The sequence below is a fragment of the Adiantum capillus-veneris genome, chromosome 27 (genome assembly GCF_014529385.1).
Source record: "Adiantum capillus-veneris isolate H3 chromosome 27, ASM1452938v2, whole genome shotgun sequence".
Taxonomy (NCBI): Eukaryota; Viridiplantae; Streptophyta; class Polypodiopsida; order Polypodiales; family Pteridaceae; genus Adiantum; species Adiantum capillus-veneris.
In genome coordinates, this window is record NC_140957.1 from 101580909 (window position 1) to 101591341 (window position 10433).

Below are 10433 nucleotides of genomic sequence, written 5' to 3' on the forward strand. Positions count from 1 at the left end.
CCCCTTTGCATCTGAGCATGAGTTCGGCAAGATCACATGGCACCCTTCTCAAAGAAGGGTTGTTTATAGAGTTGATGACCAAGTTTGGGTGGAAGTTCCTGGTGATGGTGTGTTTGATTTCACTGCATTCCAGCCCTTCAGCCCCATTTTATTGGGCGCAATTTGATCCACAGGTACACTTTCTTTTATAGAAATCTTGCTTTGAGATGGTGGGGCCTCCTCTTGATTGATGCTGTGATTATCAGGGCATAAAAGTATGGCGTTTTTGCACAGAAAATTTGTTGCAAGCAAGTAACTATGTGGAGGGGATGTGCATCACTTCATGGCGGTTGAGGCAATGGGATATGGGTTGAAGAAGGATGATGAGTCTGGCTTTGAGGGCTATCCAGTGGTTGGTTATCAGCACCGCATGCAAACATCGGGATCATTCGTGAAGACTCAAGCGAGAGTGTGCTCTTGGGACAACCTTGTGAATGGGTTGTTCTTCTTTGAGACAACTGTGCAGGTGTCCAAAATCCAAGACTTCATTCAAGATGTGCAATTGCTGCGGGACGAGGCCGGAGAACAGAGTTTGTGCGGGATCGATCTGTATCAAGGGATTTTCTTGCGCTATGTGAAGGCATCAAGTGCCTACTTGGGGAACCCAGAGGATGCAGTGGGAATTGACATTGCATACTACAGGGAAGCAGGGCAGCCGAGGGTGATGGAGGATGTGATAGAGGAGGTGGAGCAGATGGCAGTGAGGAACTATGGCGGATGGCTGCATTGGGCGAAGAATCGGGCGATTGCATTCGCAAATGCGGCTGCCAAGGATCCCAACTTCGACCGCTTTGTGGCGGTGAAGAATAGATGGGATCCAGATCCCCTTTTCTCGAGCGAATGGTCCGATTTTGTGCTAGGCCTGGCACCAGCGCCGCAACAACATCGTGGTTCTGAAAATACAGGTTGTGCTTTGGAGGGGCTTTGCATCTGCTCCTCTGATGTGCATTAGGGGACCCCCACACGAGAGGGGGTCAACAGTTTTCAAGTTACCCCCTTAACTTCACACAAAAATCGATTTCCTCCACAACCAATTCTTCCTCACACTCACACGTAGATAAAGTTGAAGGGAAGTGGACCTTGAAAAGGTGAAGTGATGGATGTTCACTTTTAAAATAAACATTTTCACCTTGCAAAAGTTTTCCATGTCTCTAAATAAAACAGAATACAATCCTTGTTTAATATTTAAAGGCAAGAAGAAGTGACTTCGGAGAATCCCAAAGCACATTATTTCACATAACGTGCATTGCTGCTGCAAGGCTGGGGCTAACTACACCTCTTTGAGGTGCAGTTGGCTTACCCCCCACCCAAATAACGATTTACTTTTCCCATCATGTGTGGACGTGAGGTGGAGGGTGTAATTTTGTTCAAATAACAAATTACCTCCCTGCGTGTGGGGGGCCCCTTACACACCCCAGTTGGGCTCTCTCTATCGGCCTGGTAGGGTATATCAAGAGGCTCGCGTCTATAGTAAAGTCGCCTGACAATAGCTTACTGTTTTGAGTTCAACTCTCCTCGTCGGATAGATCTTTAAGGTCTCTTGGGATAGTTTCCCATGCCGTTAAAACAATATTCTTCTTCCTCTTCTTCTTTGTGCCTACTAGGTTTTGGGCTTCAAACCAGGGAGAGAAAGCATATAGCAGAATGCAGATGATGAATTTCTTACAATTACCAAGGTATTTAGTTCTTGCTCTTGTGATGAGCACTTTTTGGCTGGCTGCTCACTCTGAAAGTTCAAGGGCTACCTCTACCAGCCACGCCAATGAGATGGGGTCTCCTCGGATAATTCCTCTTGTCGTCTTCTTTTTCTTCTTTTCCCCCTACTGATTTTGAATCAGAAAGTAGATTATTGAAGATTAATGTTTTACCATTGGAGGTCCCTGGCTGCGTTTATACACTGCTAGGGTAAGGGGGACCAATAAAAAACCAGGGCCCTTTAATGGGACACAATTGGCCAAAAAAGAGAATGTTTACCATTAATAGGACTCCTTTGAAACTTGGGCAAAAACTAAACCCACACATACTCAATATAGGTTACAGTATTGCCCATTAAAAGGCAAACCATAATTCACAACCAACCCACAATGGGCTCTTAAATGCACCCGGACGGTGATACTTTGGCGCCCTTCCCTTCTACTCAAGGTCCACGATCTGCTCCATGGTTGTACACCTTGCAAATCCTCATCAGCAAGATGGTCTCAACAATACAAAATAGAAACAAATAGATAAATGATTTACAGAATCCATCATGTTCAAAAAACATAAGCAATCAAGCCACCCAAACTCGTGACATGCCCAAAAAACTTGCACAAGCTCTCTAACATCCAACTCGCTACACATCACCCTGAAGACAACATACTTCCTCTTTTTCAACGACACAAATCACAGAACTAGTTTTCAATAACACATTCATACATAGTGAATCAATAGCAATGTAAAAGATCTCCCCATGGCTTCAAGTTCGCCATGTGAATGCAAAGCTTGTCTGATAGGTAGGCATCCACAATTAGAAGGAATTCTTTGCACATCTCTAGTTTTGCATAAGAACGGTGGAAGATTTTGTTGTTGTGGTAAAGTCCACGCAAGAACCCTCGCAGCAAAGCCCCATTTATTTCTCACAAACTTCCCATTCCAAGCACACGTCAACAACCATTTAAAGACTTGCAACAAGATCTGCCAAAAAGCTTCAAATAGAAAATTTTGAGTGAAGGAGTATTCCACACTTCTGGAGAATACATCAGACTAAAACTTTCTTGACGTAAAACAATGGTAAGTACTCTTGGTTCAGATCATTCATCAAGGCTTTCTATTTATACTTCTGTTTTCAATAATAAGTATATGCCTTGTGTATGCTTAATAGTAAGTTTTTTCAGATTGCATATCTAGAATGGGCAAGAAAAAGCAAGCAAACCCAATATCAACATCATCCAAAAGCAGCCATCTACATGCATACCATTTTCTAAAATCACATTGCCAAACAAGGGTAAGAAAAGAGCGCGTTTCACCCGTGCAAGAAACAATGTCCACATTGCATCATCGACAAGGGAGAGAGGCCAAATGTCAAGGCCACACAACAATGCCATTCAAACTTCACCAAAAGAGTATCAAAGAAGGTATCGTGCAACCCTAACTTCAACACCTAAAGAAACAAATATGCAAAATCACATTACCAATAAACAACAACCGCTGGTTAAGCAAGCCAAGCCAAATTTTCTACATACAAGGGTATTATCTAATACCCGCACACAACCAACACTTGTCGAGAGCCCATGTCAAGTCACTGAAGACGATAAGGAAGGACCAGCCAAACCCATTAAGAGGCCAAATCGACGCACAGTTTTTGGAAAGAGAGAGGGTCTTTCATTACGGAAATGCTCTTTGCAATTTGGAATCAGCAGATCTGCTATAACAAACTGGGAGGCAGGACTCAAAAAAAGAAAAAAGGCCCGCCAACTCAATTAAGTTCTCAAGAGGAAGAAGCACCCTTGCAATGGATTTTCTTAAAGTGTAAATCAGGCCGTGGTGTGTCAGTTCTTGATGTGACGCTAAAAGTCGTTGAAATATGCCAAACCAGGCATACAATGTTCTCCAACGGGATCCCTAGAAAGAGTTGGCAGGATGGGTTTCGAAGAATACATCCTAACCTTGTGTTTAGAGTGTCTTAAGGGCTAGATCAATCAAGAGAAACCAGGTTTTGGCCAGAGATCGTAATATCACTTCATGGATGGAAAGAGCATTGCAAGCCCGAGAAGAGGGTCTTTCATTAAGGAAATGCTCTTTGCAACTTGGAATCAATAGATCTCCTATAACAAACTGGGAGGAACGCACGTCTCAAAAAAAGAAAAAAGGCCTGCCAACTCAATTAAGTTCTCAAGAAGAAGCACTCTTGCAATGGATTTTCTTGAAGTGTGAACAGGCCATGGTGTTTCAGTTGTTGATGTGAAGCTAAAAGTCACTGAAATATGCCAAACTAGGTATACAATGTTCTCCAACGGGATCCTTGGAAAGAGTTGGTGAGATGGGTTTTGAAGAAGACATCCTAACCTCGTGTTTAGAGTGTCTAAAGGGCTAGATCAATCAAGAGCAACCAGGTTTCGGCCAGAGATCGTAATATCCCTTCATGTCAACCTTCAAAAGCTCTATGCAGAGAACTATTATCCCCCTACCAACATATGGAATGGAGAGGATACGGGATTTCAGTGCTCAAGGGACAAAGGGATGAAGGTCCTTGCCAGGAAAGGGGCAAAGGCGGTCTATGTGGTTACTTGCAATTCACGGGACTGAATGGCTGTGTTATGTTGTCTGAGTGGTGCAGGAGATGTAATTTCCTCCTATTACATATTTAAAGGAAGTCGTGTTGCAGGTAATTACATTCAACATTGCAAACCTGGGGCTATGATGGCAGCACAAAAGAAGGCTTGGATGACTGGAGAGCTCTTTTCTCTTGGCTGCAACATTTTGATGAGAGCATTACTGAAACTATGGGTAAGTCCAATAGACATCTTCTCATCCTAGTCGTGCATGAAAGTCATGTTACCCTAGATGTTATAGAGAAGGCTAATGATATGGGAATCGACAAGCTTCAGCCTTTAGATGTTAGTGTCTTCAAGTCATTAAAGGTTCAGCTTCAAAAAGCGAGGAACCTATGGCAACAAAAAGCTTCATCAAGACAAGCATCAAAGGCCAAACTTGCAACTATTGTGGCAAAGGCAATCAAATCTTCTTTCACAAAATCTAATATCAAGGTTGGATTCCGAGCAACCGGCATATGGCCTTTGGATGCATAGATTTGCGATTCGAGGGAATGCCATGCAATCACATTACATTGGTGGAGAATACAACAACAGAAGCTAAAGAAGATGAGCCTTATAATGATGAGAATATATCTCAAGTACCCAGCATACCATTGAAAACAAACATAGAGGATGAAGCCATTTTTGACTTTGAACAACATGGCACATCAACGGGGCGTAGACACGTTACTTGAACAAGAAAGGGCTGGTCAAGCTCTTTATTCATTGAATTACTGGAAGAGAAATACGTCTCTAACTTTGAAGGTTCTTCACATGAAATCTTTTATACAACTGAGGAAGTGCATGTAGTAAATGAAAACTTTCAGCTAGGCCATGATATAGTCACTCTAGCAATGGATCAAGCAGCAAAACATAGTTCTGGAAAAGAAAACGAGCAGCCATTGTTGCCCACCAACAAGGCGAGTGAAAAAAAGCTCACGTATCATAGATCTTTTAAGAATTCCAACCGCAAAAGTTTGTGTGAGGCAAGTACATCAAGAGGCTTTTGTGGATCACACAAACCATCTTATACTTACATCGACGTAGTGCATGGAAAGTATCAAGGCCAAAACAGCAAAGAGGGAAGAATCTGCAAAGGCAAGAGAGACAAAACGGTTGGAGAACGAGCAGAAGAAGGCACATACAATAGCAGAAAGAGAAGCAGCCAAGAAAAAGAGGCTTGAGGCACAAGAGGCAAAGCAGTTTTGGAAGAAATGGGAGCTACAACAACAAGCTTTTGAAGCAAGGACGCGGTTAGTTTTGTGGGAGGGTGGTCCTACTAATGGTATTTACTTGAGACCATTGGATGTTGAACAACCGTATCATGCCCTCGCACGAAGGCAAAGATTGAAGAAAATGCGCCAACGTCAACAAGATGATTCTTGATATGAAATCTACACTAGTGATCTTTTTTGGTGTCAACCCACTGTACCAAACTCTATATCCTTTTGGTAACAACCCATCTTTTGGGTGACATCCCAATGTAACGAACTATATATCCTTTTGATGTATCTTATCTTTTTGGTAAAAGCCCATCTTTTTGGTAACATCCCAATGTAAGAGGCTCTTATTCCTACATTATTCTAATTAACCCGTGCTACCAATGATTACCAAGATTTTGACTTATGTAAAATTCCGCTTGTTCTATGCGTCAAGAATTTGCAAGAGTAGTGACCTTACTCAAATCACCAATTGTATTTAGCAAAATACCAGATGTTGAAAGTGCCTTGTGTAACATTTAATGGCCTAAAATCTTTTGTGTAGTGGAATTTAGCATGAACATAGTGGGCATTTCATTAGAGTTGATTCTTAATGAGAATTACAAGAGTGCTTGGGTGGAGAGAGCAACAAAAAGCATAACACCTAGTTAGATAGCATCGACAATACTTTCAAAAGAGAGAGCAATTAAGCTATTGACAACAGTTGAGGACCGGATTTGCATGGAGCCGGTCCCCCCTCCAAAAGGCTTTGTATTATGGTTTCTCTCATCAAGAGAGACATTGTACAATACAATTCTTTGTGTTCCTTCAAGACTAGCTAGTGCAATGAAGATGGAAGCTTCATACACCAAGCAAAACACTTAATCAAACACAACTTGAATTATCCCCGTTCTCAGACCCAAGACCTCACACACCTTCGAAGATGGTGAGAGCTAGCAGGGTATGAGAGTAGATTGAGAGGAAAAAGAAGTATCTTACGAGAAAGAAGTACATCTCCTCACATAATCACTCATATTAGCATAGCTTAGCTTAGTAATTAGCTTGGTAGAGAAGATGAGCATGCATTGAAGCTTGGCTCTTGGTTGGATTTGCATCCACATGCCAAGAGAGTGTTGATGTAGGCTTCTATCTCACAAGCTTGGAGTAGGTGATGAGCTCTCCATTAAAGCTTGGGAGGAGATAGAGTATTTTCCCTTCACACATGGTCAAGTGTGAGAGTGTGTGTGTCAATGCCAAGCAAAAATCAGCCCCCCTCTCTCTCTTGGGCGAGCCCTAGCTGCTATGTTAGTCTGGCTTTTGCCTCATTGGACCTCCCCAGGTCAAGCCAATAGGGATTAAGCAGCATAAGTGATAGCCTTCTGACATGTGTCCCCCTTTCCCCTTTTGTGAGAGCTTTAGTTTAAACTAAACTCTCATTGGACCCCTTTGCCTCCTGGCCAATAGGAATCAGGCAAGCCATGGGGCTCCTGAATGCTCATTGGACCCCTTGGGAGACTGCCCAATAGTCTTCTAGGACACTTAATTCTTATTGGTTTCTTTTATTAAATGTTTTTAAATTAATTAAACTAGATTTACTCTAGCCTAATTCTCATTGGTCCACTTCAAGGGTCTTCCAATAGGAATTGGGCACACCTTGTGGGCATCTGGCCTAGGGAGCTGACATGTGTCCCTCATTCCCTTTGTGTAAAGGGAGCCTGTGTGTGTGTGTGTGGCTTTCTCTCTCATCCCCTAGCTTTGGGGCTCGCCCCCTCCCATGTAGGGATATGCAAAGACTTTTTGAGCTCACACTAAGCATCCAATTTTCCCTAGGGTTAACCTTTGGACACAACCTTTGAATTTTGGAACCTTAGCATTTTGGAAGTCTTAATGGGCTGAACCTTAGGGTCTTTTTGGCCCATTGTTTCACATGGCTCTTTTGCAGATGGCCCCCCCTTTGGATCCCTATTTTCCCTCCTTTGGATCCCTAATGTGGCCGGTCTGCTAACTTAACCAATATTCTAGCTTTTTCTCCCTTGGCACTTCCCCACATTAAATGATCAGTTTAATATGAGAAAATCATTTAGGAGAATTAGATATTGATTATTATGACATTACCTCTCTCTTGAAATCATAGTCGTCCTCGACTATGGTGTAGAGAAGATAAAGCATATGCATGAGTCATTTTCTTAGCGGGTAGAGGATCCCTATGTTACCCTACGACATCATTCCATAATGGATGACTAGTCCATTTGGCGCTTGAGAGCCTGAGGCTGCCGCAAGCATGTCTGCACATTAGTCCTATCAGTCTTCCATAGTAGAGTGACAAGGTCTACTTGGTGTTTGGGAGACGTCGTCTCCGCAAACTTGATCTAAGCATGCATACTACTTCATTTTTGTGCACAAATAAAGAAAAAGAGAGTCTTATAAGACAAAAATTTTTGTTCATTTTTAACATTTTATACATTTGCTTACTCTTGGGAAGCATTGTAAGCATTGACAAGGTTTAGGTTATCCTTTAATTGTATGCCTTGCATCCATCTAGCATCTTCAAAAGGATAATTCTTAAACTTAATAAGATATCGTCGGATAGTCTTACCGCCTCTTAATACCTTGTCTTCATGTCGGAGAATGGACTGGGGCTGCAGCACCTCCTCGTGGTCCTCGATCTCCGGTGGGTCTTCAATAGTTGGTTCTTGAGGTGGCTCTCCTTTGTAAGGCTTTAAGAGGCTCACATGAAAAGCATTGTGTATGAGCCAATGATTGGGCAACTTAAGTTGATAGGCCATCTCATTGATTGGCCTAAGAATCTGGAAGGGACCATAGTACCTTTTTGCTAGTTTAGCATAGTACTTTTGGTGGCCCGTAGGATTCTTGCCCGTAGTGTGCCTTAATCGAGCCTTGGGAAACTTTAACAAGACCCAATCGTTTTCTTTAAAGGCTTGGGCTCTTCTGTGCTTGTCAGCAGCAGCCTTTTGCCTTTGCTGTGAGATAGAGATAGCATCCTTAATCTTTTGGAAAGATTCTTGTAGGTCTCGGCTATACTCATCTGCAGCGAAGATCTTCCCATGTACCTTAAGTAGCAAGGGACTTTTTGATCTTCCCTCAATTACCTCGAAAGGTGCTTTTCCTGTAGAAGTATGTACAGTGTTATTGTAAGCATACTCTACTAGGGGTAAGTACTTCTCCCATTGGGATCTTTGATCTACTTCCGTTACATAGGCTTTTAGTAGATCGAGAATAGTTAGGTTAGCTATTTCACTTTGGCCATCAGTTTGTGGATGATAGGCCGAAGAGAAGTTTAGCCTTGTTCCTAAATTCTCAAAGAGACCCTTCCAGAAATTACTGGTCATTCTAGGATCTCTATCCGACACTATGGACATTGGCAAGCCATGGTACTTGAAAATTTGTGAAATGAAGAGGGTTGCCATTTGATGGGCTTTGATAGTCTTTTTGACAGGTATAAAATGAGCTTGTTTACTGAACCTGTCTACTATCGTCCATATTCCCGTATTCCCATGGATAGACTTAGGCAATCCAAAGATAAAATCCATGGATATGCTCTCCCACGGTGAATTAGGGATTGGCAAGGGTTGAAGCAATCCAAGTTGCTTCCCTCTATCAAATTTTGTCTTTTGACATACCACACATTTGGAAACATACTCATGTATGTTCACTTTCATGGTAGGCCAATAGAAATATGTTTCAATTCCCTTTAGGGTAGACTGAATCCCTCTATGCCCCGCATATGGGGGAGCATGAGATTCATACATTACTTTCTCACGTAGTGAGTTAGTAACGCATAGTCTATTGCCATAGAGAAGATAACCATCTTGTAAAGTAAATGGTTCTTCTTTCTTCCCTAATGCAAGGGCTGAAATCACATCTCTAAAATCGGGATCAATAGCATACTCATCTATCATTAAAGATAGATCATTGTGAGTTGCTATGGAAACCGCATTCACTCTCGGTCGTCTTGAGAGTGCATCAGCTACTTGATTATGCTTGCCAGCAATGTGAGCAATATGAAAATGAAATTGCGAAAGGAAATTTGCCCACCTCATTTGTTTGTCGGAGAGCTTGGTCTGCATCATGAAGTACTTAAGACTTTGGTGATCCGTTCGCAGAATGAAAGGAGTCCCCAATAAATAGTGCTTCCATGAGTCTAAGGCATGTAGAACTGCAAGGAGTTCTTTTTCGTATATGCCTAGAGCTTGCTCAACAGGGTCGAGCCTTCGACTCTCATAGCCTATGGCGTGCCCTTCTTGGAGTAGAACAGCCCCAAGGCAATCACCACAAGCATCACATTGGACCTCAAATGGTTTTGAGAGATCCGGTAGTGTAAGCACAGGTTGAGAGATAAGCTTTTCTTTAAGCTTTTCGAAAGCATTGTTCTCTTTAGCAGACCACGTATACCTAACATTTTTCTTTGTTAGGTCATGTAATGGTCCCGCAATTTGTGAGAACTTTTCTATGAAGCTTCTATAGTATGCACACATACCTATAAAGCTTCTTAGTTCATGAAGATTCCTTGGTTTAGGCCATCCTTTTATTACCTCTAACTTGGATGGATCCATTTGGATTCCATCTTGAGAGATAATGTGACCTAAATATTGAATCTCTTGCAAGAAAAATTCACTTTTCTTTCGATTAACATAAAGTTTATTCTCTCTTAAAACTTGAAATATTACCTGGAGGTGTTGCTTATGTTCCTCTAATGAATTAGAGTAGATGATAATATCATCAAAGAACACTCCAGTGAAGGTTCGATGAGGTCTGAACAGCTTCTCCATCAAGCGGTTAAATGTGGCTGGTGCATTAGTCAAGCCAAAAGGCATGACAATGTATTCGTAAAGACCAAATGTAGTACGAAATGCGGTCTTTACAATGTCTTGATCAACTATCC

General features: G+C 42.1%; 1 pseudogene; it reads left to right on the forward strand.

The window, feature by feature from the left end:
* Nucleotides 1-322: 322 nt before the first annotated feature.
* Nucleotides 323-991, forward strand: LOC147422465 (L-gulonolactone oxidase 3 pseudogene; annotated as a pseudogene).
* Nucleotides 992-10433: the final 9442 nt, after the last annotated feature.